Source organism: Chiloscyllium plagiosum, unplaced genomic scaffold, assembly GCF_037043375.1.
Source record: "Chiloscyllium plagiosum isolate Xiang-an unplaced genomic scaffold, Cpla_swu_hap1 HiC_scaffold_9, whole genome shotgun sequence".
In the NCBI taxonomy this organism is placed as follows: Eukaryota; Metazoa; Chordata; class Chondrichthyes; order Orectolobiformes; family Hemiscylliidae; genus Chiloscyllium; species Chiloscyllium plagiosum.
Window position 1 is genome coordinate 13,340,286 of NW_028270147.1, and position 27,452 is coordinate 13,367,737.

The 27,452-nt window shown below is 42.3% G+C and overlaps 1 protein-coding gene across 1 annotated transcript in view; it reads left to right on the plus strand.

Annotated features, from left to right (window-relative positions):
• The first annotated feature begins 1,006 nt into the window (after positions 1–1,006).
• The window catches only part of zzz3 (zinc finger, ZZ-type containing 3), a 129,705-nt gene continuing 103,259 nt past the window's right edge, over positions 1,007–27,452 (plus strand). Inside the window, exon 1 of the mRNA XM_087990414.1 lies at positions 1,007–1,220. The gene's annotated coding sequence lies outside the window, so the exon portion shown is untranslated. The remainder of the gene's footprint in view (positions 1,221–27,452) is intronic.

Genomic DNA, 27,452 nt, shown 5'->3' on the forward strand with positions numbered 1-27,452 from the left:
GCTGGAAAAGCGCAGCAGGTCAGGCAGCATCCAAGGAGCAGGATTAGATTAGATTACATTAGATTACAGTGTGGAAACAGGCCCTTCGGCCCAACAAGTCCACACCGCCCCAACGAAGCGCAACCCACTCATACCCCTACATTTACCCCTTACCTAACACTACGGGCAATTTAGCATGGCCAATTCACCTGACCTGCACATCTTTGGACTGTGGGAGGAAACCGGAGCACCCGGAGGAAACCCACGCAGACACGGGGAGAATGTGCAAACTCCACACAGTCAGTCGCCTGAGGCGGGAATTGAACCCGGGTCTCTGGCGCTGTGAGGCAACAGTGCTAACCACTGTGCCACCGTGCCGCCCATAATCGACGTTTTGGGCATGAGCCCTTCATCTGGAATAGAACAGGTGGTCTGTAACCTCACACCTTTAATGCGTTGTCCCAATGGAGATGTTACCTGCAACACATTCTAAATGATTAAAGACAACAGCAATCTAGGTATGTTCAATACATCATAGCAGTTGTACTATCAATTATATGTCCTATGATGCTGCCCCACTAGCTACCTGGAAGGAGCAACGCTCCAAAAATTTGTACTTCCAAATAAACCTGTTGGAGATGCTGCCTGAACTAATCCAGAACCTGGCTCCCAGCATCTGCAGTCATTGTTTTCACCCTGCGATATAACCTGGTGTAGTGTGATTTTTAACTTTAATCATTCCGCTTAGACTAGATTCGAACCTAAGACCTTTTAGATCAGAAGCAGGGACGCTGTCAAAGCGCCACAAGTGTCAAGTGCGTGTATTGCAACGCAGGGGGGGTGCGGTGTTGTTTGGGCTGGGCCCTTGGCCGCATCATCCACGTTCTCCCAGTGGATTCTGGGAGGGCCGGCGGTGGCCAGGACAAAGATGGCGTCCGAGGGCGCTGCGCGTCCTTGCGGAAGTGAGGTAAGTGAGAGTGTGGGGGAGGGACATCGGGGAGGGGGGGGTGGAAGATGGGGGTTGGGAAGGCCTCCCCCTCACCCTCCCCCCCCGTTCCATGGCCGCCGCCACCACCACCAGCAGAGAGCCGAGAGAAAGGGACGAAGAAGTGGCTGCGGGATCATGTGAGACCGAAAAATGGGATCCAAAGCAGGAGAGAGTGGACGAACCAGCCGAGGAAATGGTGGCGGAATCCGCGGCGGCAACCACAGAGCCCGAGGCGGCGGTAGCGGGGAAGAGAGTGAGTCTCACTTTTCGGGGAGGGGGGGGAGAAGCAAGAGCGGCCCGCGTTGTGCGCGGGAGGGCCCCTCCTCCTTTATTTTAATTCTCCGCCCGCCCGCGCCGGGAAAAGCCGCTCGATCGGTCAGGAAACATAACAAAGCAGGGATGAAAAAAAAACACGTGAATTTTGTTTCGCCGCCGCCCGCGTGGGAAAGCCGCACGGTCGGTCAAGAAACGAAAAACAAACAGCCCCGTCAAATCTGTTTAACCGCCGCCGCCCGCTTTGGGACGGGGATGGAAATATGAAACAAATTATAAATACTCGATCACCCGTTTCAAAACAGTAATTTATATTCGCGTTTGTCTCTCCCATCCCTGTCGAAACATGGTGCTGGCTCCGAGCTGAGCCGAAAGTGATTGATGTTTATGGTTATTAATTGAAATTGTTGCTAATTAATCTACAATCCCCCCCGCCCTTCGTTTTTTTTATATTTTTTTCTGATATCGACTGTTTTTCCCCTCAGTTGTGTGCGATTTTCATTCCTGCCCACCCCCACCAAACCCCCTCCTGAGGCCGGCTGAGTGAAGCCTGAGGTCGGCTATCGTTCGTAGGCGAGCTCGGGGATCACCTCAAGGCTCCGTGAGGCCTACCCCGCCTCCCTTTTTTTCCAAGGTGTAGATGGTGTTGACTGGAACAAGGGACCAACAATCTTCAATTTCCCATCTCCCCCTCCTCAAGACTGAATCCTTTCACTAAACTTTTTTTTCTCCTCCCTGACCAAGTGGGCTTTTTAGTTTCTTTGTCCTGGGATCATTTTTAACATCATTTCCCCAACAGGTTTCCCTTTTCTCTCTCTCTCTCTCTCTCCCCACCCCCCCATCCTTTAGGGTTTAAAACAAAGGTTCCCCAGATACTGAAACGTGTTCCTTTGTTATTTGCTGAGACTTGCTTTTGCACATTTAAAATCTCCCCTCTCAGTGGCATGTCAGTTCTCATTTGTCTCAGGTACCAGCCCTCTTTCAACTGATTTCACATGTATGTGTTTCCATGCACAGATGTGCATGTGTCTGAATTGATGTGTTTATAATCTGTGTATGATTTATATTACAACTGACAATATACTGATTGTCAGATGAATATGCTGGCATTCATGTTGAATCTGTGCATATTATAACACAATATACTGACAATTTATAGGTAAATATGCATGCACTCATTGTAATGAGATATACAACAGACAGTATACTGACATTATAAATACACGTACTCATGCTGTAATGTGATGTGTATTATAACATAATATACTTAAATTATAAATGTATGCATGCATTCATGTTATGAGACACAGACAGTGTACTGTGGGTTGAAAAGTGTGGTGCTGGAAAAACACAGCAGGCCAGGCAGCATCCGAGGAGCAGGAGAATCGACGTTTCGGGCTTAAACCAGACAGTGTACTGAGATTATAAACACACATAGTCATGCTGTAATCTGCGATATGTATTATAAAATAGAGTCATAGAGATGTACAGCACGGAAACAGACCCTTCTGTCCAACTCATCCATACCGACCAGATGTCCCAACCCATACTTTGATTATAAATATATACGCATACATGTTATAATGAGACAGCATACTGACAGATTATAAATACACTTATTCATGCTGCAATCTGTGATGCGTATACGATAACACAATGCAATTAGATTATAAATATATGCATTCATGCTGTAATGAGACATAAGACAGTATACTGACAGATAATTAATACACTTATGCTGTAATCTGTGATGTCTATATGATAACATGATGCAGTTAGATTATAAATATATGCATTCATGTTGTAATGAGACACGAGACAGTATACTGACAGATTATAAATACAAATGTATTCATACTGTAATCTGTGAGATGTATATTATAACACGATATACTGTCAGATTATAGATAAATACACTTGCATTCGTGTCTGATCTGTGTGCGTAAATGAAGTGTGTGTAAAATGTGTGTGGAACTTCCCTTTTACTCGGAGTACCCAGCTGCTGCATTAATTTTCCTTGCAGTAGATGGAGTGACCAGTGTGTCTCGCTGCTCTGCTTTGTGTGCACTTTATGGTGAAGTAACCCGTTTTTTATTTGGTCATAAATATGCGGAACACGCGTGCTTTAGTGCAGGTTCAGCAGATACAGCTCCTACTCCCCTCGAAGGTTACGTCTGTGTTTGAATTTATTTTTTTTCAAAAAGAAAACTCTGTCACTTTGTATGGTTTTTTTTTGTTGTTGTTGTTTCTCTTTCTGTGTGTGGAGCGGGGTTGGATTGTCCCTGAACACGGCTTCGGCTCACTCCTCTTTCGCACATGTTTGGGAGGTTGGTCATTTTGAGGTCAGTTTGGAATCGGAAACGTCTCTGAAACAGTCGTTTTTTTGTCTCCTGCGGCAGGTGGAAGTTTCCACGTGTGTGGACGAGGCATTCGGCTGGGCCATGTGTTCACTAACGTCTTAAAAAATGCCGAGTAGGACAATTAAATCACGATTTTTTTTATTGTTGTTTGTATTATGAGAGTGAAGGTTGGGATAGATTTAATTCTGACTGTAATTTCACCTTCAGTACTTCAGCTACACTGTCTCTTGTTCACTTATCTTTTTTGTGCTGATACACTATGTATCCACATTAATGCCGCAGATAACCAGCTGAGTAACTGATCTTTTTTTTTGTTCCCGCTGCTTCGCTTAATGTTCTTCTGTTCCTATTATAAATGTCTCAGTACCCAAACTAAAGCCTTGGCCTAACTCTCAGTCAGTTGATTAAGGCTGTTGTTTTGGCGTTCTGTGTGACTGGAAGTTTGAGCAAAGTACTATTAACACTATTTCCTTGTCAGCCAATATTTTTTTAAACGAGAAGTTCTGGATCTGTTAGAAGCAAGATCTTGTAATCCATAGACAGTAATTTATAGGATTGTGGATTCAAGGTGTGTACATGACTCCTGGGTTTCTCAGTACTTTTTTCTGTGCAGTCTAAGAGGCACATCTTTGGGCTAGGTATTAATTGTGTATTTCCAACCAAGGATTTTGGGGTTTGTTCTTATTTTCAAGAAAACTCATAAAGAACTTTGTGGTGAAGTCGTTGTTGTGGTAACTAAATTTGAATGTCTTTTATTTTAAAGTTCAAACGTAGTTAAACTTATAAGAGGAACATATAGCAAAAGCAAAAAAAAAGGCTGCTTTGTAATTTTCTAAAATTGAAAAAGGCAAATTCATATTTCACACATGAATTCCTTTTCAGTTTTCACCTTCTCATTTCCAATGCTGTGAACTTCGAGAGCAGTGTGCTTTTATTTACGTTGGCGGTATTTAAACCTTAACATATTTACAGTGCACTTTGAAACTATTAGTTCTGTAATTAGCAACAATTTGTAATCTTGTGCAGTTCTTGAACAAAATTTAACACCAATCCAACTTCAGACAGGCGACCAAACGTTTGGTTGAAAGGATGGTTTTTAAACAGCTTCTTAAAGAAGGTGAGAGTTAGACTGGTTTAAAGAGGAAAGTCCACAGCTTTGCATCTAGGCGGCGGAAGACATGAATTCTAATGGTGGAGTGAAATAAAATCCAGCATTGGAGGAGTGCACAGATCTCATTATGGAATTGGAGAAGGTGACACGAGCAGTAAGAAGATGATGCCTTTCTTGAATTGTGGAGAGGAGGATGGGGAGAGAACGTGAGACTAAACCAGGCTATTTGATATAGAAACAGAAATTGTTGGAGAATTTCAGCAGCTCTGGCAGCATCAGTGGAGAGAAAACAGAGTTGACATTTTAAGTCCAGTGACCCTTCTTTTATTGAAATGTAGCACTCATTGTTGCTGATCTCAAGTTGATCCCCAGTGCCACTGACAGAGCTGCAAACCACCAGAGCTTTATTTTGCATAAGGAGGGGGATAGCAGTGACGAGGTAGTAATGTCATTGGATCAGTAATTCCAGAGACCTAGCCTAACCCTGTGGGGACATACTGTGGAATTCGTAGCTGGTGCAATTAACTTCAGTGAATACATTGGGAATTAAAAGCTGCCACTGTAGTTGTGACCATGAAACTAACGTTGATTGTCATCAAAACCAATCTGGTGTGTGAATGTCCTTTGGGAAAGGGAATCTTCCATCCTTTACAGGTTTAGCTGACATGTAAGTCTAGACTTTCAGCAATGTGATCGCATCTTGAACTGCCCCCTGAAATGGCTGAGCAAGCTTCTCAATTGTACCAAACCACTATATAAAAGTCAAAAAGGAATTAAACCTCACGAGACTACCCGGCATTGACCTAGGCTCGGAACCAAGTCATTCAGCCCTCACTTGGAATCATATTGCTGTTCATTCACAATCATTGAGTCAAAATACTGGAGCTGCCTTCCAAACAGCTCTGTAGCTGTACCTACAACAGATAAAGTTAAAAATCTCACAACACCAGGTTATAATCCAACAGGTGTATTTGGAAGCACTAGCTTTCGGAGCACTGCTCCTTCATAGGTGGTTGATGAAGGACCTGATCAAGGAGCAGAGCTCCAAAAGCTAGTGCTTCCAAATAAACCTGTTGGACTAAAACCTGTTGGACTATAACCTGGTGTTGTGTAATTTTTAACCTTGTGCACCCCAGTCCAACACTGGCATCTCCAAATCAAGATAACAACAGATAGTTTGTGACAGTTCAAAAAGAGTGGTTCAGAAGCCCTTGAGGTTGATTTGGGATCGATGCAGATCTAGCCAGTGAGTGCCATACCCCGCAGAAGAATGAAAAAAAGGTCAATGTTCTCTTTTCAGCCCAGTCTTGGAAGAGCAAATGTATAATTGTCCTGCTGTATGCTTTTCTACAACTCAGTATTAGCTTTTCCCCACCCATCTTGTACTTTCCCAAAATAGTTCATGACACAATGAAGGTTTTATTGCACAAAAAAAACTCATCCGTCTTTACTAGAATAGGATATCGATGACAAGATCAAGCTGATGCTTGGAAAAGTAACATTTTTTTTTGGTTTCCTTTATTATTAACCAATTATTTACATTTTATATAATGCAACTGATTATTTTGTGTAATTCTAATTTCTCCCCTCTATCTACTGGGCTATCAGTAATTTTATCATGAAATACTGAAATCAGGTTGGGCTGAACAAGATCTCTGAAACGATTGAGTGAGATTGTTGTTTGGTTTGATTCTTAGATTCTGCAAGATACAAAACTGGCTCAAAGGTAGAAGACAGGGTGGTGGTGGACGGTTGTTTTTCAGACTGGAGACCTGTGACCAGTGGAGTGCCACAGGGATCGGTGCTGGGTCCTCTACTTTTCGTCATTTACATAAATGGTTTGGATGCGCGCATAAGAGGTACAGTTAGTAAGTTTGCAGATGACACCAAAATTGGAGGTGTAGTGAACAGCGAAGAAGGTTACCTCAGATAACAACAGGATCTTGACCAGATGGGCCAATGGGCTGAGAAATGGCAGATGGAGTTTAATTCAGATAAATGCGAGTTGCTGCATTTTGGGAAAGCAAATCTTAACAGGACTTATTCATTTAATGGTAAGGTTCTAGGGAGTGTTGCTGAACAAAGCTCCTTGAAAGTGGAGTTGCAGGTAGATAGGATAGTGAAGAAGGTGTTTAGTATGCTTTCCTCTTATTGGTCAGTGCATTGAGTACTGGAGTTGCGAGGTCATGTTGCAGCTATACAGGACATTGGTTAGGCCACTGTTGGAATATTGTATGCAGATCTGGTCTCCTTTCTATCGGAAAGATGTTGTTGTGAAACTTGAAAGGGTTCAGAAAGGATTTACAAGGATGTTGCTAGGGTTGGAAGATTTGAGCTACAGGGAGAGCCTGAACAGGCTGGGGCTGTTTTTCCTGGAGCATCGGAGGCTGAGGGGAGACCTTACAGAGGTTTACAAAATTATGAGGGGCATGGATAGGGTAAATAGGCGAAGTCTTTTCCCAAGGGTGGGGGAGTCCAGAACTAGAGGGCATAGGTTTCGGGTGAGAGGGGAAAAATATAAAAGAGACCTAAGGGGCAACTTTTTCGCACACAGGGTGGTACGAGTTTGGAAGTGGTGGAGACTGGTACAATTGCAACATTTAAGAGGCATTTGGATGGCTATATGAATAGGAAGGGTTTGCAGGGATATGGGCCGGGTGCTGGCAGGTGGGACTAGATTGCGTTAGGATATCTGGTCAGCATGGACGGGTTGGACCGAAGGGTCTGTTTCCATGCTGTACATCTCTGTGACTCTATGACTTAAACTTTCCAAGCTAGTGAAACTTACTTTTGCTACCTACATTTTATTATTTGGAATGCTAGGACTTGAGGGTAGGCTATTATTGTGCCATCTGGAGCAAGTATTCACATTTTTATAATGATTATCAGGAATCCAGATGAAAATGGACCATCAGAAGCTTCATTGTTTCCACACAAGCTGTTTGCCTTTTCCTGCCAGTCTTCTCTCCCATTCTCTCCTGAATCCCTTGTTGGGTTAGAGCTTCACTAGTTGCTCCCTGGCACTTTTCCCAAGGGGGCATCTCTAGAAATATAGAACGTAGGAATAGGAGCAGGCTATTTGACCCTTCAAGCCTATTGTGCCACTCAGTACCATCATGGCTGACCATCCAACTCAGTAATCTGTTCTTGCTTTCTCCTCATATCCTTTGATCCCTTCAGCCCTAAGAGCTGGGGTGGCATGGTGGCTCAGTGGTCAGCACTGCTACTTCACAGCACGAGGGACCTGGGTTTGATTCCAACCTCAGGCAACTGTCTGTATGGAGTTTGCACGTTCTCCCAGTGTCTGCGTGGGTTTCTTCTGGGTGCTCCAGGTTTCCTCCCACAGTTCAAACATGCAGGTTTTTAGAGATTAGAGATTTCCTATAATGTGGAAACAGGTCCTTCAGCCCAACCAGTCAACACCGATCCTCCGAAGAGTAACCCACCCAGACCCATTTCCCTCTGACTAATGCACCTAACACTATGGCCAATTTAGCATAGCGAATACACCTGGTCTGCACATCTTTGGACTGTGGGAGGAAACCGGAGCACCCGGAGGAAACCCACGCAGACACGGGGAGAATGTGCATACTCCACACAGACAGTCACCCGAGGCTGGAATTGAACCTTGGACCCTGGTACTGTGAGGCAGCAGTGCTAACCACTGAGCCACTGTGCCGCCCATAGATTAGGTGGATCGGCCATGGTAAATTGCCCCATAGTGTTCAGGGATGTATCGGTTGGGTGCATTAGCCACAGGAAAATGCAGGGTTACAGGGATGTAGGGTAAGTAGGATCGGTCTGGGTGGGATGTTCTTTGGAGGGTCAGTGTGGATGTGTTGGGCTGAATAGCCTATTTCTACACTGGGGATACTATGGTTTTATGAACTATATTTGTCTCGTTCTTGAAAACATTCAATGTTTTGGCCTCAACCGCTGTTTTCTATGGCAGAAAATGTCACAGGCTCATCTCTCTTCTCGTGTCAGTCCTAAATTGCCTACTTCCTACTCTTTGACTGTGACCCCGGTTCTGATTTCTCCAATCATCGGGAACATCCTTCCTGCATTTACATTGTCTAATCCTAGAATTTTTATAGGTTGAGAGATCATCCCTCATCCTTCTGAATTCCAGTGAATTTAGTCCTAACCAATCCAGTATTTCCTCATCAGTCAGTGCTCAACCCCAGATTGAGGTTGATAAACCTTTTTTTTTTACATTCCCTCCATACCCAGAACATTTTCCCTCAGGTGAGATCAAAACTATGCACAGTACTCCAGGTGTGGTCTCTCAAAGACTCTGTTCAATTGCAGTAGGATATCCCTGTTCCTGTACTCGAATTCTATCACTGTGAAGGGCAGCATACAATTTGCCACCTTCTCAGCTTGTTGCATCTGCATGCTTTTAACAACTGGTGTACTTGGATGCCCAGGTTTCATTGCCACTCCTGCATTCACAATCTACTGTCATTCAGGTAGTAAGCCTTCCTGTTTTTGCTACCAAAATGGATAGCCACACATTTATCCGCATTATACTTCACCTGTCACATGGCATAAATCTTTGGGTGCACCTGGGGCTTCTGCAGGTGCTCGTATGTACTGAGTTGTGTGTTTTTCTGATTTGTAGTGGGCTTGGGCTGATTATGATTCTATGTTGCTAGTGTAATCTGAAACATCCCCTTACAATGTCAATACCTTAAGTGAGGGTGTGTGTTTGGGAAGAGGCAAAGCCACTGATTCCAAACACCCTCTCCCGCACTATCTGTTTATATTCATTTCCAGCAAGGACAGTTGATTAGTGATCATTTGTGCAGTTTCTGCATTTTTAAAAATCCTTTATCCCAACCAAATCCAGAAGCACTGTGGCTGATTATAACAAGTCTGCCACTGGACCTGACTGAGATTAGGTAATATAGTACATTTTTGTAAGAGGGTAGGCAAAGCTTTAAGAAGAATTTGTGTCGAATTTTATTGATCTTGGAACATCCTGAAGGATTTTGCAACTGATGTGATTTTGTTGACATGAAGTTGTTGTTAAATTGTAGGGCAAGAATGTTCTGGTTACAGTGACTCAGTTATTGATAAAACACGATATTAGTTATACTACATCTGTCATGTCCACTGGATGTTCCAAAGCATTTTACAACCAAAGCAATACTTGAAACGGAGACACTTTTGTGATGTAGGAAATGTTGGCAGCCAATTTTCACACAGCAAGTTCCCACAAGTTGGAGTTTTTAAACTTTATTTATTTACTACTTTATACTGACAAGAACTGAAATGTTGAACTTATTTGTTTACTTAAGATTTTGTAACTATTTTACCTGTGAAGATGGCACTATGAATGGCGACATTGTAAATTTTTCACTGCATCCATGTACTTGAATACATGTGACAATGAAACCTAATTCTAATTCAGATGTCAGTGTGATAATAACCAGATGATCTGTTTTGTGATGTTTGAAGGTTAAGTATTAATTAGGATGCCAGGAAGAAAATCCCTCGTTCCTCTTTAATTTGGTGCCATGGGGTCTTGCCTACCTGAGAGGCGCACAAGACCTCAGTTTAATGTCTCCTCTGTAAGACAACACCTCTGACAGTGCAGCACTGCGCTGCCTTGAGCTTTGTGCGCATGTCCATCTTGGGCCATGAACCCAGAGCCTCCTGACTCGAGTGACTGTTCCCTGGTTGATATCTGTCAACTCTCTCCTAATATCTGAGCTCTGGAGGTACTTGTGTGTGTGGTGGGAGAATTGAACACATGAATTTAATTTCAAGCACCATGCATATTGAATTCCAGTTTTTGCTTTGAGTGCAATTTTCTCTCAATCATAAAAGTGCACCTATCCTAACTCTTCCTAGTGATGAATGGATGTTTCAAGAGAATAATATATCAGTATTTGAAACAAGACTGTGGGAAGAAAGCAGGAAGAGAAATTAATGTTTGATTGTTGCACATACATCCTGTGCTGAAAATATTTATTGTTCTATTTTGAGAAAATGCATGCACCTGTATACAGTTTGGGATTTCAATTCTCTGCAAAGGATTTATTTGCTGGGTGTTTTGATTAAATGGTAGTTCTGCAGTTTTGTTGTACTCTTGCCTGATCGTGGGCACAGGAAGGAGCAATTGAAGAAAATTTGCTTAATAATATACCTTTGCTTGCAACATTTGGATGTAATGATGTTGGCACTGAAATTTATAGTGATGTCCACATGGTGTTATGAATGTGCGAGTGGGCCATTCAACCCCTTTATTAGAATCGCAGATCGTAGTTGATGTGTAGCTACTGTCTGGATTTGATCCACCTGTCTGGATTTGATCCACCTGTCTGGATTTGATCCACCTGTCTGGATTTGATCCACCTGTCTGGATTTGCTTGTTTCTGTCTGCTGATGCTTCTGAAGACATCTGCATTGGGGAAAGCACGTTGAGGATGAATTTATTTTTAATTCATTCATAAAATGTGGGCGTTGCTGGCTAGACCAGCATTTGTTACTCAGAGGGCAGTTGAAATTCAACCATGTTTTTATGTGGTCTGGAGTTACATGTAGGCCAGACCACGTAAGGACAGCAGTTTGCTTCTCTGAAGTGTGTCAGTGTACCAGATGGGTTTTTCTGACAATCGAATAGTTTCACGGTCATTATTGGACTCAATTCCCGATTTTTATTTTATTCAAGATATTCTGCAATTCTGGGATTCAAACCCTGGGTCTGTAGGTTAATAGCTTAGTGATAATACCACAAGGTAATACCACAAGATTTGAAGGCTGTTCAGCTGTAGGCATCTCCACGTTCCAAGAATCTGCATTATGTTGGGGTACATTCCTGCATGTGCCATCTGGTTCTTTCCAGAAATGGTCATTCTTGATTAGATTAGATTAGATTTCCTACAGTATGATATGAACATAGACTGTAACTTGGGTAGCTGTTAAGTAATTGAAGGATTTCCACCTGAACAATTGATATATCTTTACTATATGCGTACTCTTTCTCGCAGGGATAGGAGCTCTCTGTTTTATTTCTCCTTCTGAGAACATGCTGGCCCACCCGTGTGTCCAGTTTATTGTGCTTTTCAATTTTCAGCCAACACTGAGGTAATTTGGTGTAGATCTCAAATTGAGCCTGGAATTCTTGCAGATGGTAATGCTTTAAAAGAAAGGCAGGTCACTTGATTTCAAATCTGTAATGAAGAATTTTAGAGCAGTCAGCTGTTGTTCAGAATGTTTTTTGCCTTGAATGCTATGCAGCTGAATGAGGTTCAGAAACCTGGGGACCTGTGGTGACAATGCTGCAATTCTGCTTTGGGGAAGCCTGTGCAGCCAGCGCAATGCACTACTGTAACCTCCAGGCTTAACTACTCGAATGACTAACTTTCACCTTCTAAGTTTCAGAAATATTCATCCACAACTCCACTGCTCACATCCCAACTTGCAATAAGCCTTGATCACTCTCATCCCCGCACTTGCTGATGTACCCTAGTTCCTGAGCTAACAACATCTCAAATGTAAAATTTGGATCCTGTTGATCGGATGTTTACATGTCAGTGTTCCTCACTCTCTATCTCTACCTTCCTACAGATTTTTGAGAAATCTACACTTCCCATCCCTCACCATGTTTTTGGCTGCCTTGACTCATAGCTCTAGATTTCCCTTTCTTAACCCCTTTTTTTTTTATCTTTCTTTTATGATGCTCCTTAAAATCTAATGCTTCGAGTAGTCCTTTGGTCAACTACTCTAAAATCTCTTTGATTAGATCTTAGATCAGTGTCTGTCTGAAATGCCTTGATACTTTATTAGGTTGAAGGTACTGTACTCGTGCAAGTGGTGAAAATATGAGTTGGGTCAGCAATCCTACTCAAAATCATCTTTGTGCTGATTTCCACCACTTGAAGGCTGTGATGTTGGTTACATTTAGAGTCATAGAGTCATACAGCAGGGAAACAGATCCTTCGATCCAAATCGTCCACATTGACCCATCCCAATTTGACTTAGTCCCACTTGCCAACATTTGGCCCATCTTCTTCTAAAGCCTTCCTATTCATTTGCCTATCCCGATGCTTTTTAAATGTTGCATTGTACCAGCCTCCACCACTTCCTCTGGCAGCTCATTCCATGCAGGCAGCACCCTCTGTGTGATAAAGTTGCCCCGTAGGTCCCTTTTAAATTTTTTGCGCCTCACCTAATATCTATGCCTTCCAGTTTTGGACTCCCCTACCCTGGGGAAAATACCTTAGCTATTCATCTTATCCATGCCCCTCGTAATTTTGTAAACCTCTGTAAGGTCACTCCTCAGCCTATGATTCTCCAGGGGGAGAAAGCCACATCCTTCCTACAGAAGGGCAATCAGAATTGTACACAGTACTCTGATTGGCCTCACCAATTTCTGTAGATCTCAAGAAGAGTCATACTGGATTCAAAACATTATCTCTGATTTTTGTTTTGGCAAATCCAGTCAGGCTGAGTTTTTCCAGCATTCTGTGTGTTTGTTTCACATTTCCAGCACCTTGCTAAAGGGGGCGTTCTTCATGCCTGAAGATATTTCCTCATCAATCTATTTAAAGATGTTGTTACAGACCTCTGGAGCAGGTGGGACTTGAACCTGGAGTTCCTGGCTCAGAGATGGGGACACTGCCACTGCACCATAAGAGGCCTTTAAGCTGGTTTATGATGGAAAAAAAACACTCTCTTGGCAATGTAAGGCATCAGTGAAGGGTTTCACCCTACTTCCATCCAGAGATTCCCAGCAAGTGTTACCACATTGCAATCATAATTGGGAACTCTGCCTAATCTGTTTTCTTTCACCAGTCTCTGGGAGCAGTTTGGGTGTGGTGGGGATTTGAGTCCTATATCCAAATTGCTGGTTTAGCTGATGTTAGTTACGATTAAAGGAGCTTTTGGGCTTTCAGAAAAAGATTCTCGATTATAACTCGTTTGAAGATAGAAAGCCACAGTCCCAAATTGAGTGGTACATTTCAGTATCCTGGAGTGTGCAAGCGGCGATATTCCAACTTGCTTTTGTTTGTAATGTAATAACTAGGTTGATGTAATGTGGAAATATTGCTAAACTTCAGCTCTAACAGTGGTTTTATATCACAATATGGTTTACGATTGTTAGTAACTGCTTCTGTTTATTGTTGAAACTTATTGAACATGGAAAAGGGGCATTTCAAATCTGAGTGAATTCACATTTTAAGAATGACTTTTATGCTTGGGTGGGTTGACCACATTGCTTTCATTAATAGGAAGTAATTTAAAACTTTGGAAGAAAACCAACTATAGACTCAGTGATTAGCACCACTGCCTCACAGTGCCAGGGACCCGGGTTCAATTCCAGCCTTGGGCAACTGTCTGTCTGGAGTTTGCACACTTTACCCTGTTTCTGCGTGGGTTTCCTCCCACAGTCCAAAGCTCTGCACGTTTGGTTGATTGGCCATGGGAAATGCAGGTTTACAGGGATAGTCTAAGGCGGTGGGATGCTCTTTGGTGTGGACTTGATGGGCCAAATGTCCTACTTCCACACTCTAGAGATTCTATGTTGTGAGATGGCTAGCTGTGTTTCTTTATATTTAAAAAAAAATTCTGTGGATGGTTAATGAAAATGGCATTAGTTCATCAAAGATTCTGTTCTTAAATAAGGCACATGAGACATTCTGGTCAGTGTCAAGTGAGAATATCGAGACCTTGTGGTTAACAAAAACTCTTCAATGTACATTCTAACCTCAAAAGACAACCTGCTTTTAGCAAGGTTGTAATCTGAAGAGACTGAGCATCCAAAAGTGGCTTATATGTCCAGTTTCTAAATTCAGTAACTTTGTCCCATTGTATTACCACTCTGATCTGGCCATTAATTTGTATTCTGACATTGTAATTTACAAACTGTTTCGTCATGTGTTAGGATCAATCGGAAACCTAGGTGTCAGGGGGAGTTTACTGTTCTCTTTGTCAGAATTGAAGTTGAATGGTTATCATGGAATTCTATAAAGAGTGACACTTTATTTGGGAAGCCTCTCATCTGATATTGGGATCCTTGGAATAAATTTTTAATTTCAGAAATATACTTTATTCATAAAATATATGTCTGTATGTGTGTGTGATTATACACACACACACATTGTCACTAAGGCAGTTTGGTTCTGTACAGTAGCATATCAAGTAAACAAACATTGGAGTTTGACACTGTCCAACAAACAAACCAAATCTCTTTCTTGGGCAAGATCAGAAGTCACACAACATCACCTTATGGTTCAACAGGTTTATTTCAAATCACAAGCATTGAGAATGCTGCTCCTTCAGGTGATTCCACATAAACCTGTTGGACTATATAACCTGGTGTTGTGTAACCTCTGACCCTGTCCATCCCAGTTCAATACTGACACCTGAGTTGAAAAGTGTGGAGCTGGAAAAGCGCAGCAGGCCAGGCAGCATCCGAGGAGCAGGAGAATAGACGTTTCGGGCATAAGCCCTTCTTCAGGAATGAGCAGTCCTCACTTTCTCCCAATACTGACACCTCCACATCATTACTCCACATCTCCACAGCGTGAGATAACTGAACAGATACCCATTTCTCCAATCATTCCTTTTAAGTTAGAGTGTACTTTCTGGGCATGAAGAAATAGCTTGCACTTATTTTGCTTTGCCAATCTCAACCTCAGATGCTCCAAACCCTGTCACCAACGAATAGAATATTATTGATACATAGTGATTATTGTAACATCAGGAATCTTGCAGCCAATCTCTGCACAATGAAACCCCACAAGCAACAATTAGATAATAACTAGACTGGAACCTTCTACATCCATCAAAGTTTCACCTGCACTTTCACACGTGTCATTTACTGGATCCGTTGCTCCTGTACACTGGGGAGAATGGACGCCTACTTGTAGAGCACTTCAGAGAACATCTCCGGGACATCCGCACCAATCAACCCCACCGCCCCGTGGCTGAACATTTCAATTCCCCCTCCCACTCCGCCAAGGACGTGCAGGTCCTGGGCCTCCTGCGTCGCCACTCCCTTACCACCCAATGCCTGGAGGAAGAACGCCTCATCTTCCGCCTTGGAACTCTCCAACTCCGTGGCATCAATGTGGACTTCATCAGCTTCCTCATTTCCCCTCCCGCCACCTTACCCCAGTTCCAACCTTCCAGCTCAGCACCATCCTCACGACCTGTCCCACCTGTCAATCTTCCTTCCCATCTATCCGCTCCACCCTCCTCTCCAACCTATCACCTTTACCCCCACCTCCATCTACCTATTGCACTCTCAGCTACTTTCCCCCAGCCCCACCCCCCTTCCATTTATCTCTCTGCTCCCAGCCTCATTCCTGAGGAAGGGCTTTGCCCAAAACTTTGATTTTCCTGCTCCTTGGATGCTGCCTGACCTGCTGTGCCTCTCCAGCCCCACTCTAATCTTGACTCTGATCTCCAGCATCTGCAGGCCTCGCTTTCACCCTGTTTTTCTTGCCTGGTGAGTTTACACTTTGGGCTCAGAGTCTCAAGAAAAGGTTGAGATATTTAGACCTGAAATGAGGAGGCATCATTCAGGAGGTTGTAAATTTTTTAGAATTCTCTACCAGTGAGGGCTGTGGCTGCTCATTTTTTTAAATGTATCCAAGACAGATGTTGGTGGAAACTAGGGGATTTGAGGGATATACAAATTGGATGGGAACGTAAATCAATACAGAAGGTCAGCCATGATCGTGTTGAATGTAGGAGTGTCCCTGAGGAGCAGGGGCTTGACCTAGCACTGTTCCTGATTCTTCTGTAATCTGCTTTTTGTGAAGTTAGTTAAGGAGTGAGTATTATGATGCTGGGATGAGTTTCCTTTTCTTTGAAATTGTGATCTCATTTTGATGTCTTATCTGAAAGAAGGCAATGGTTTGAACTGGATCATCCCACTCCACTCATGGATAATCATGCTGTAGATAAAGTGGAAGTTCAAAGTAGGCCAGGAAAGTGAAGCTATAGTATATTGTGAACTTAAATTTAGAATAGGTATCAGTGGAAATCTTTCCTCATGAATGACGAAAACTCAGAACAATCGCAAGACAATAGAGCCAAAGACGGCGGATGGCTCCCAATGCAGTTAAATGCTACCATAGAAGAGTTAACATCATGGATTTGTATCTGGTTCAGAACAATATTTTTTCATTGTTGTGGCAAACAGAACCACAACAACGAGCACCCGAGCTACAAATCTTCGCACAAACTTTGAATATTTTTTCATCGCTGGCATTAGGTTTTGGATTTCATCTTTCTGCTATTGCTACTGTTTTGAGAACTAAAGCGCCTGCTCTACGTTTGCAACAGCATTTCTAACGTTTTTATAGCATGACAACTGGACATGAACAAATAACTAAAAGAAAACTCTGCAGCTTGTCACCGGTTTAATGTGTGCAGCTTGGATTCAATTTTAAATGAACTATGCCCCACACCTATGTCAGATCTCTCCCCGCCAGCTCCCTTGATTAGTAAAGGGATCAAAGGTTAAGGGAGAAGGCAGGAGAATTGGGTTGAGAAACACATCAGCCATGATGGAATGGCGGAACTGACTCAATGGGCTGAATCGCCTCATTCTCCTCCCACATCCTATGATCACATCCTATCCCTCTGCCACCTAAACCATCATGGAAACTTAAATCAATAAAGCTTGGAGCAAAACACTTGAGTACATTGTTACACTTCAACGAACAGGGTTTTGAATTCATAGCAACGTTGTTTCCAAATACATGTTACAGTATTTAAAAACTGAGGCTGTAACTAGCACACAATGAGGACTAAGCCACAGATTAACTTGTTTTCAGTGAAACTTTTTACTGTCTATGAACACGATCATTTTCAGCAAGTTAAAGCATTCTTGCCCCTCAACTTTTTTGTCCACAACCTTCGTCCTGTTGTTTGGCATTTCAGAAATGTCACTGGAGTCAGTAAACCTCAAAGATCTGCTGCATGGTGGAGTCTATTTGCTTAGCAGCTCGTGTATCATGACTGAATTGGACAGAATCTGGAGTGAAATCAGACAAAGCACCATATCTGTGGATTAATGTTGGAATATGATGAGCCTCCCTCAGAAAGTTGGTGGGAGAAAGGACAATGGGGAAGGTTTGTGGTGAAGTGGATAGTCAGACTGATGAATTATAAAAATAAGGATGCAAGTTAAGAGCATGTGGTTCAGGGATAAGTATGGCGGAAAGGAATGGTCCAGCGAAGGTGTAAATGTTTACACTGAGGGAGAGAACCAGTAGGGAGTTCTTCTGTGGGTGAAAAGTAGATAATCGCAAGGAGTGTTCACTTTTTTTTGCATTTTTGATTTCATGGGAAGCAGGCATTGCTGGCAAGGCCAGTAAGTATTGCTCAGTTCCTAATTGCCCTTGAGCTGAGAGCTTTCTAGGTTATTGCAGGTGGCAGTTAGAAGTAACCACTTCTCTGTGAGTCTGGAGTCGCATGTAAGCCAGACCCGGTAATGGATGTCTTTACATTTCCTTCCCTAAAGGGCCATTAGTCAGCCAGGTAGGTTTTTTGCAACAATTGGTGCTAGTTGTTATCATGGGTCATCATTGCTACCCTAGCTTTTATATTCCAGATCTATTAATTGAGTTTAAATTCCACTAGCTTCTGCAGTGGGATTTGAACAGATCTTTCCAGAGCTTTAGCCTGGGCCTGTGGATTATCGATCCAGTAACATTACCACTACGCCACGCTCCTCTTCCATACCTCGTTGACTGTCGAGAATCCACCTGTCCTGCACTCCCATTTCTCTGGTATAGCCTTGTCTCAGTAACAGCAGCTGGTGTCCAAGAGGAAATGGGAGCAGTGGCTGAGACTTGAAGTTGCTGACATAATTCAACACCTTTTTTCTTGAAAAGTGAATCAATGGAATTGAATATCTTTACATTTCAAGAATAACCGCAATCCACAGCAGTACTTCCGAACCTGAGTATCCTATATGACTAAGTATCTGTGAAGTTAGGTACAAAGGGTTGGTGAAGGGAGGAACAGGGGCTGATATTTGTTGGCAAAAACTGCCTTTAAAGGTTGACTGACCTATTTGCTGTGTGTGATAGGAAAGTAGAATTTTACAAGTGTTTCCATTAACCTGGGATCTTGGATCCAGGCACACCTATGTTTCTGCTGGTATACCTTGGAGTTGTTAGGTGGGTCACTTTCTTTAATAACAAATTAAACTGCTTGTGAAGCTACAGGGATTTTTTTTTTAGAAAAGGCTTTCCTTTGCCTTTCCTTTTGTTTTCCTCTCTCCTGTCTCCTTCCAAATGTTTTTGTTCTTTGCTGGGATTGATTTCCACTGGCGCCCTCCAGTGCCTTAATGGTTTGAATTGAGGCAATGTGTCTTCAGGCTGCCAGAGCATCACAACTGTCTGCAACATACTGTCCTGCTACCTTTATTTACTTGTACTTGCTGTTGATGTCATGTCTTGCTTCTGTGTCACATGGCCTGTTGTACAGCATTATTGTCTCCTGAAGATGTAAATATTGGCTGTTTCCCAGGGCTTAGAAAATGCAAGTTTAGGGCTATGACTAAGAAGCAGCTTTGAAGTATGACAACAACATTACAGATTGTTTACTCAACTGAACATTGTTTTTGATGTCGATACCTGTGATTTCTAAAACTTTTGCAGAGAGTTGTGCTGCAAGAGATTGAATGCAAACAAGGAAATGAAAAGTGAGACTGACTCTTCTTGTCTTTTTTGGATCATTGTAATTTTGTGTGCTACCTGACTGCATTGATTTCATGTAGCAAATATAACATTGCTAATCTTGTGCATCAGACCTGATGCAGGTAGTGAGGGGAGTGGATGGCAAACTTTTGCTATTTCACATAATTTGGAGCACAGAATTGGATCACTCCGTATTCTGCTAGCTTTGTTGAAGTGCAGACTTGTCCACAAAAATCGTGTGGCTAAAGATTTCTGAGCAAATCATCAATTTGAATGTGTGATGCTGAGAATTGGAGAGAAAGTGGGCAGATAGGAAATCAATTCATTCAGTGCAATGTGCCCATCCCCAAAGCAGGGCGATGTATTAATAATCTGTGTGTAGACGGCCTTCTCCCTAGTTTTCTCCTGTCCCTAGGTCCAACATCCCCAAGTGCCAAGCTGTCTCAACCTCTTGATCCATGTTGCACTCCATGTAAGATCATCTTTGCCAGGAGGTCACATACATCAATGTGGTTGTCTTCCAAGCACTCTTTGGCCACAATAGATTCAGAACATGAATTGCTTTGGGACTTTTTTAAAGAGGTAATTCCATTTTAAAAATGGTTGCAGTAAAGTCAGCACTCCCAATGCACAACAAGAGTAAATGAATGGTTCAACAAGAGAGAAGGAAGAGGAGTTGGGCAGAGCAGGATTCTTGATAGAATCATAGGATCCCTAAAGTGTGGGGAGAGGCCATTTGGCCCATTGACTCTACACTGAACCTCTGAAGAGGACTTCCCTCCACCCCCCCCCCCCCCCAAGTCATCCCTAACACCCGTCATTTCCCATGGCTAACCCACCTAGCCTGCACTGTGGGCAGTTTAGCATGGTCAATCCACCTAACCCGAATATCTTTGAGCTGTGAGAGGGAACCGGAGTACCCAGAAGAAACCCACACAGACACATGGGGAATGTGCAAACTCCACACACAGAGTTGCCAGAGGCTGGAATTGATCCCACGTCCCTGGTGCAGTTTCTGGGAGATGGATGCATTCAGGTTTGCTCCAGCATTGAATCCCTATGAATGTAACAGCATTGCAACAGAAAAAACTAAAAATGGCAACTCTGTACTTTGAGCAGCATGAGAGAAACAACAGAACGTCTTCTATATAGCAGAAATTCTCAGGTGTGAAACACCAACTGAGTCTTTTTCTGCACATATGCTACCTTCCTGGATGGTTACTATATGTCCAGCTCTCTGTTTATATTTCAGATTCTCAGCATCTAAGGTATTTTACTTTTATTAATTTTATGCAACCTCCATGGCAACCTGTAACTTCTAAATAGAAACTAGGCTTGTTCCCCATTCAGTAAAGAAAGTTAAAGGCAGATTTGATAAAGACACATAAGAACACAGCAACATTTGCTAAATTAGACAGAAAAAAGGCTGTTCTTACTAGGTGATGGTTCAAGGATCAGGGGCACTGATTTCAGGTGTTGGGCAAGATATGAAGGGGAACAAGAAGAAGAATGATTGTTAAGCAGAAAGTGGCAATGACCCGGCACTCCATAATCTGAGGGTTTTGGAAAGGGAGACAGTGGATGATTGCGAAAGGAAATTGGATAGCAGCTTAAGGGAAATAAACATGTGAAGAAAGGGGAATGAGTGGCTGGATTATTGTACCGAGAGGTACCATGGGTCAAATGGTGTCTTTCTGTGCCAATAGGATGCTACAATCTGTGATGATAACAGTGTGGTGTTCTGTTTGTTCATGTTCTTGACAGAAATGGCAGACTAGATTCTTTTGCTCATCTCTGGACTGGACCTTGAACCCATATCTTTTGACTTGGAGATAACTACACTACTCATTTAGCTACAGGCGAACGATGTAAAATAGTGTAAAATGGGAGCAGTCTCACTTTTGTCTTGAGGAAACGACAGCACAAGATCTGGGTGACTTGCAGGGTCCAGGAAAGAGCGAAGGAGATGAGTTAAATGCAAGATCACAATGGCAACATATTAAAACCAACATCATCTGAGCAAGAAGAATGGTACTTAAGGCAGAGTTAAACTTTACTGAATCTGAAGGGCAAAAGAGAGAATGAAAATGTAAGATTAGATTAGATTCCCTACAGTGTGGAAACAGGTCCTTCGGCCCAACCAGTCCACACCGACCCTCCGAAGAGTAACCCACCCAGACCTGTTTCCCTGTGACTAATGCATCTAACACTATGGGCAATTTCCCATGGCCAATTCACCTAACCTGCACATCTTTGGACTGTGGGAGGGAACCCACGCAGACACAGGGAGAATGTGCAAGCTTTACACAGACAGTTGCCCGAGGCTGGAATCGAACCTGGGACCCTGGTGTGTGAGGCAGCAGTGCTAACCACTGCCACCGTGCCGCTCTAAAATACAGGAAATGGTGTTTGAAATAAATTAGGACCGATTGAGTGAAAAAAGGGACAACTATAATGGCCAGGCAATTGTTTGTGTAGAATGTTTGGTATAACCTTTCGGGAGCTTGAGGGATTGTTTATTCCAAAGCCTGAAAAGTGCAGTCATAGAGATGTACAGCATGGAAACAGACCCTTCAGTCCAACCCATCCATGCCGACCAGATATTCCAACCAAATCTAGTCAGCTGGTGGATGACACATCTGGGTTTTTAAAAATTTAATAGAAGTGCTTCCATTTTGTAGAGGCTGCAGCTTGCACTTTGAGATATCAATGGACAAACAGTGTCTTGTCTGCTGCGCCTTTGCTTCAGTTGGCGGACAGTGTCTTTCAACTTGTGACTGGCTCTTCTGCATTTCAGTCTCGAGGGTATTATGAATGGATTTAATGGATAATTCCCACCATTCACAACATAGCTACTTGGGGTTATACTGTTTCACTTGGCTGAGAGATGTGTTTATGCTGCCCTATATAGGAGATGACTGAAATTCCGGTGTCCATTTCTGCCCCGGAATGCATAGTGAAACATTCTTTGATGGCACTGATACCCTTTCATGTGCCTGGATTCATGAATCATTTAAAGATCCATTTTGTTTTTGCATAATTGTTTTTCATACAGGAATCAATTTTCGGTTTCCAAACCGGTTTTACTTTTGCTGATAATTCCTTCCTCAGCAAAACGTTATTTGTGACCTCCTTTTCTAATATTCTGCTAAAGGCTAACTGAGATTTCACTGGAAGATGGCAAAGAAGAGAAATTATGCAGTTTATCCCAGATCTCTCTGTTGTGTATTGGACTAGACTCATGGCCAATTAGGCCACTTTGATTTGTCTGGCACTGAGCCTGTTTCTCTGTTGAATCTTTCACTAAGTATATTTGATTGTAAGCTTCGATAGCTTTGGAGAGATTCTTAGAGCCTTTTGTTACGAGATTGTAGTGTTTCTCTGCTTGCAGCTGGCTGAAAATGCATGTGAATGCAAGTCTTCTTTCCTCTTTATAGAGCATGTTTGTCTCTACCTCTCTGCCCCCACACCTCCCTGGCACACTTTTTCTACTCTGGAGTTCAACATTGTCTAATATACAAAAACTTTGATTTAATCACGAGGATGTACTTTGAAATCTCTTAATTTAAAAGAAACAATGTTGACTAATCAGCACAACAGTGAGTGAGGTACCTGCTACTGCTGTGTCTCAAAGCAGTAAGTCATTACCGTCACTCATTTTTGAAGTTTCTTTGTTGCACCCTATCCCTCTAAATATTTGCATAACGAGTGAACTACTGTACAACTCTTGTGTAGAAAAGAGAGAATTTACATTTATTTGCTATCTCTCATGACCTGAGGATGGGTGCTTTTTAGACAATAGACAATAGGTGCAGGAGTAGGCCATTCTGCCCTTCGAGCCTGCACCACCCATTTTGCATTGTTGCTGTATTAACCGCCTCCTCTGCAGCACACACCTTTTTTGCAACATCTTCTGCACCTTCCAGCTCCTTGAAAGTGGAGTCGCAGGTAGATAGGTGGAAGGTACAGTGGGACTTCTGGCAAGACTTCCAAACAGTCTATTTTACATAAGCAGCAAAGTCAGCAGTCCGTTTTCAATTTTTAAGTTGATTATTGTTGTAATGTAAGGAAAAGTGATGGCAAGTTTGCACACAAGACTGATATAGAGAGGTCTGATCAGGCAGGATGACTCACGTAAAATAACTACTCATTCTCTGGTTTGGGTTAAAGCTGGGAGGTAAGTTTATGTCTTAATGACAGCAGCTAAAATTCAAATGTTAAAACCTGATGCCAACTACTTCGACTTCAAGATTCTGATGCTAAACTTTCCAAAATTGATCTTTGTCATATAAGCATGAGGTCTTAAAAACCAAGTTTCACTTGCCTAAGGGAAACTAAAATGTGTAACACTTAGGCAAAGATTGAACCGCATTTCCTCAGGTTATGGAATGATGTTAACAGGAGTCTCGGGCAAGCCATTTTCACCCTTTAATGCTATTATAGGTATAAAAAAAGAGAAGCAGACAGCAGGAAGTTCAGAACTGAGATTAATAGATGTTCATTAGGTAAAGAGTACAGAACTGCAGTTGCAATACAAATTAGTCACAGCCCAGTTGAATGGCTAGGGATGTGGGGCTGAATGACCTACTCCTGTCTTTATGAATTAATATTTGCATATATTTTAACAAGCTGATACTGACCAGTCTCGGCTTACTCATTTAGGATATATTCACCAATGAGAGAGCAGAATCTTACAAACCATCTGACCCTGACAATCCAGACAGAACAAAGGAACAAATAAGGAATTTAAATACGCTTTGAGCTGTGAGGACTGTGAACCTCAAAATCATTTAGAAAACAGGTGATAGGTATTAAAGTCAAGTTCTTGAAGTTAAAGGGCAAACAGTTGATGAGTATTAATTACTTAATTTATTTTAGTGATGTCCAAGAATAACGTAAAACAGGGCGAGCTGGGATTGAGGAGTATGAAGAGAATTGTGAACAAGTCAACAACTCTGTCATAAAAAAGCTCAGCGTTTTGGTCTTGAATTCACCTACAGGCCTGTATCCAGTGAAGTGACCTGGATTATCAGGGCTTGCAGGATATAGGTTGTCCTCTTTTCTCATCTACATTTGTACCAGAGCTGCTTATGCTCAGATTGGACTCAGCCCTAATTATGCCTGGCCCCAAGTCACATTTCCAGTTTTGGGAATTTATGGATAGAGCTCTACTTGCTGTTGTACATCAGTGAGAGTTTTTCTTAAAGACTCCTGAACCATTACCTTAAATCTGATTTGGAAGTTGTTCAGAATATTGGCAGTATTAGTTGGTGAGTGGAAGGTACAGTGGGACTTCTGGCAAGACTTCCAAACAGTCTATTTTACATAAGCAGCAAAGCCAGCAGTCAGTTTTCAAAGTCTATAAAGCCTTTACAAATTACAGCAAACAGAGTTCAGCAAGTTCTCCTGATAAAAGTAAGATTTGTTTCTCAGATGGAATGCAGCATGTGCAGGATGGTTGCATACACAAATTAATTGTGTATCTTAAATACAATGAATGGTTCTAGTTGAAATGTAAGTAAAATCAATCCATGTCTGGTCTCTAGTCATGACCAATGGAATTACCCAGTCATCTTCAGTCTGGCTGCGAATAGCAGTATATTATATACAGATTATGTGCAGCTATAACTCTGTTAGGAAGGTCAATTTGCAAATCAGCTTCAGAAGGTCATGTGTCCAAAGTGTGAACAGTTTTGTGTCAGTCCACCATTTGAGACTTGAAATTCTTTTGGCTTTGTTAGCAGTGGTTTGAAAGCCTCGACTAGAGGGTTAGGTGAAATGTTTGAGATTTTTAAAACACTTCATTGACAATTTGTTTTACTTCCTAAAGATCAGACATTTCAACTTGTGGAGGTGGTACGGAGACATTGAGATCCTGGGGTGAAGTATAATGAATGAATTAAGGTTGTTTTTGTTCGTTCACATGAAATGAAACTATCCAGCTGTATAATTATAGATTTGGCTCTGCCAGAACTTGTGTTCAGAGAAAGCATTTACGTTTCATTTCACCTCAGGCATTACAGAATGTGAATTGATGATAACTTGAGCTGGATTACTGAAGTTCTGTGGGTGGTATTTATGGGCCTGTTTTCATGTGATGTGCTTTGTACTTGTGGATTTAAAAAAAAATTCAAGCGAATGTAATCAATTATTTGAAGACCGGAAGGAGAAGACACTCAATGAAAATGAGAAATGTACATTTGGGAGTGGAGATTAAAGTCTAACAAAATTGTTCGTCCAAAACTAGACTGACTGACCCTGTCCTGTTTTTATGGGAGCCTTCCATCTTGTAGAAATGATACTTTGCGTTTATAGTTGTTAAGTGTGTTAAAGTTTGCGTGGTGTAGTTCTGGAGCCTCACTCTGCATTGGCAATCTTTGCTGCAGAGAAAGACAATGGGCTGAGGAGATGCATGATTCGCTTGTATCTCTTCAGACCCTCCTCTTGGTCAGCCGTCAGTAATTTGCTTTCTTCTTAGAAGCTGCATATTGTCGGGCCCTCTTTTGGTGCAGTGGTAGTGTCCTGACCCCTGCACCAGGAGGCTTGGGTTCAAGTCACACCTGCTCCAGAGGTGTCTAATAAAATCTATGAACAGATTAATTATTTCTGTTTATGTATAATAAAATCTGTGGAAGAGCTGTTTAATTTGGCAGCCAATAATACCCTTTCAGAAGCAATGACATTAGTGGTTTGTCAAAAATTAAGGAGAATCTCCTAATCGGCATTTGACGTGTTCTAGAGTGTACCTATTACTGATGGAGAGTTCTGCGGATTGTCAGTAGAAACTTGGCAGACAAAAATTGGAAAACATGCTATTGAGACTACTCTTGAATCTAAGCTGCTGTTGCAGGGAGCTGTCAAGGTAATTTGTATTTCAGTGAAGTGTAATAAGCTAATGTTTTTGTACTTGTCCACCTGAATTGAAAACCTCTAACTTGCACAATTATAGATTTTCTGTCCAGACTTTGTTTGTCTCACCAAATGTTCAAATAGTGGCACAGTGGTTAGCACTGCGGCCTCACAGCGCCAGAGACCCGGGTTCAATTCCCGCCTCAGGCGACTCTCTGTGTAGAGTTTGCACATTCTCCCCGTGTCTGCGTGGGTTTCCTCCGGGTGCTCCGGTTTCCTCCCACAATCCAAAAATGTGCAGGTTAGGTGAATTGGCCATGCTAAATTGCCCGTAGTGTTCGGTGAAGGGGTAAATGTAGGAGTATGGGTCTGGGTGGTATACGCTTCGGCGCGTCGGTGTGGACTTGTTGGGTCGAAGGGCCTGTTTCCACACTGTAGGTAATCTAATCTAAAACACTCTGAATGAAACTACCTGATGCTTTAGACTTGTCACTGGTGAGCAGTTTCCGAATATTGCACAGTGTTAAAGCACAAACTCAAACATCGTTTGACAGTAAACTACCGTTAAATTAACTTTATTGTAGGCCTTGAATATTGCAAAATGTTCCAAAGAGAGTGATATTGTTGAGGTAGAACTGGATGTCTTCGGTATAAATGAGGTAACTGCTAATTTTTTTAATGAACACCCGCTGAGATGAAAGACTTTTTTTCTCTGTTAGATCCGTTTGTATTTCTATTCACCTCAAACCATACATCTGCCTGTATTCTCCGACACTGGCATTTTTTTCCATCAGTCTCGCTGTGATTTTTGCCTTCATTCTGGAATTCCTTTTCAGCGCTGTGACCTGCTTTTAAAATTCCTGGTGAAATCCCTTTGATGTTTGAGCTTATTCACCCTTCCTTCTACTCCATTTCCAGCGCATTCTTCAAGAACCAACATGAAGCTCGCTGCACATATGTTTGCAGTTAAAGATTGGTACAGTGTATTGTGGTGCTGCGCCTTGATTCACACTTGCCATGTTGCTTTGTTCATAATCAATTGCAGTCAAATGTTAAACAAAGTGGTGTTAATTCCTTTAGAACGAGCTAAATGATCCCCTCCAAATCATGTTCACAGTCACTTGCGATGTAACAGCGACAAGCCATAAATATTTTTTTAAATTTCCCAGTGAATGTAATTATAAAATGCACTTTTGCACAATGGCAGCATTGTTCCAGGT